This window comes from Otolemur garnettii, unplaced genomic scaffold (assembly GCF_000181295.1).
Source record: "Otolemur garnettii isolate 467f Iridium unplaced genomic scaffold, OtoGar3 scaffold00145, whole genome shotgun sequence".
Lineage (NCBI taxonomy): Eukaryota > Metazoa > Chordata > Mammalia > Primates > Galagidae > Otolemur > Otolemur garnettii.
Genome location: NW_003852540.1, coordinates 4425410 through 4427586, shown reverse-complemented (window position 1 = coordinate 4427586; position 2177 = coordinate 4425410). Strand labels below are relative to the sequence as shown.

The following is a 2177-nucleotide window of genomic DNA, read 5'->3' as shown; positions in this document are numbered from 1 at the left end:
GGGCTGGGTTTGAACCCACTACCTCCAGCATATGGGGCCGGTGCCCTACTCCTTTGAGCCACAGGCACCACCACCACCACCACCCCGCCCCCGTCTATTTTTTTGTTGCAGTTTGGCAGGGGCTGGGTTTGAACCCGCCACCCTCGGTATATGGGGCTAGTGCCCTACTCACTGAGCCACAGGCACCGCCCAAGACCAACAAGGTTTTTGAAAAGCTGGCTTAGTGATACTATATCCAGCAGGTTAAGGTCTGAGGGAGAGGTGGAAGGAGAAACAGAAACACTGCTTTCCCCTTTCCAGTTTCTTTCACAGACCAACCCCCATCTTACCCTCTCCTAATGTCCCAGCCCATCAGCTTCAAAGAGAAAAAGAGACAGAGAAATAAATTAAGAGAACAGAAAGAGTTAGTAATGAGTAGGGCATCACAAATCTGTTTTTATCCCACTCAGAATACGGTTAGAGCTTTACAAAACACGGGGGCAATTTTAGTCCATGCTGCTTTATCCATCTCACCTCAAACTTTGATCTACTTAGGCCAAGCTAAGGTGTCTCACCTAACTCTCGCATCAACCCTCAGAGGGAACTGGAAAGTTCCTGGCCTGTTCACATTTCTTATTTTAAAAAAGCAAGTTCTAACTGAACAGATCTAAGATTCTATACATTCATTCTGCATGAGGTGAATCCTGATATGAGGTCAGCACCCACTGAAGAAATCAACCTCCCTACCCCCACCCCTCTCCTCTTCACGAAGTGTTTAGAAATCATATTTTTCTTTTGGTCAAGGATCAATATGTGAACTAACATTTGATGTGTAGAAAAATGCCCACATCAGCTGTAGCACACACTTCCCAGAATTACAGAGGATGGTGGCATCTCTCAGTTGGCATAAGCTGTGTACCCAGAACGCTGCCCTAGGCATGCAGATGTCCATCCTATCTGTTTGCTTCCTTTGTGCCAAGTTGGCTACAGTTTTTACAACGCATGCTCACTGCAATGCTCTTAGACATCAAGAAAATTCACCTCTGGCCCTAGACCAGACACACCCAGCTGCACTGCACACTGTCTTTTAAGAATGTATGTGAGAGCCTAATTTCCAAGAATTTAACAGCTTCCTGCCTAACGCTTAGAGAGTAGTGATGTTTGCATTTTCAGTTACAGCAATGAAATGCTTAAGTGTTAGACATCCCAGGTCCCACCTATTAATGTATATCTCCTGATAGAAGGTTCTTGAACCTGTGTAGGGCCACTGAGGGCTCGAAAGAGCAATGACTCTGTGTTCTGAACTTTAGTCCTTCCCAAAGTCCACAGGATGAGGATCACTTCCTCATTAGATACAATCTAGGGAGTGCCAGGTCCCAACAAATAAAGCAGGTAAAGCAATATAGGTGCTTTACTTGCTTTATTTATAAAAAGAGACCCCAGAGCCAAGACTGTGTCAACAGATAGAGGTTGGCTGGAGGAAAGGTCATCACCTTCCAGGGGACCTTTAGGGAGCCCTTGGGGTTATGAATCAGTATTAGTGTGGCCCCTCCAAGAGTTCTACCCCTAGATGGCCCTCAAAACCTAGGACTCTTAGAAAACTAAGAGTCTAAGACACTAAAAAGGAATCCCAGGATGTCTAGACTAGAATAAAACGTTTTCTATGGAGGTTAAAATCTTTCATTTCCAGAAACTCGAAATAGAAGACTGGCTAAATTTAAGAAAATAAGTCTACCTCTAACTTCAACTATAGAACATGCTGGTTCAGCATAAGCTCTTAGCAACGACATCCCCCACAACCCCACCAAAGATTCCACCATGCACACTCCATGTGTATATAACATATGCTGCTTCTAAATCCTTTGTCATCAAAAACTGGACTTATTTCAACTTTTCCCCAACAGTATCAGTGTTTCCTTTGCTACCTGTTCTTGGTACCTTGGCCTGGTCCTTCCCCAAGGCAGGCAGGTCACTCTATAGGCCCCTTCCTATGACTACCTCTCTGAAGAGTCCTAGACCTCCATGCTGCTTTTCAAGCATTTTCAAAATTTATCACATTAAAATAGGAAATGTCAGTATCTAACAATAAGATAATGGTTTTAAAAGTTCACAGTAAATTCATATGATAGGATACTATACAGTCATTATTAATTCTTGAAAGTACCACACTACATAGTGACAGGGAAAATGTTCTGGCT

At 43.7% G+C, this 2177-nt stretch overlaps 1 protein-coding gene across 1 annotated transcript in view; it reads right to left on the bottom strand.

Annotated features, from left to right (window-relative positions):
• Positions 1–2177, bottom strand: part of PITPNA (phosphatidylinositol transfer protein alpha) — a 45651-nt gene that overhangs the window by 26907 nt on the left and 16567 nt on the right. The gene's annotated exons all lie outside the window — the stretch shown is intronic.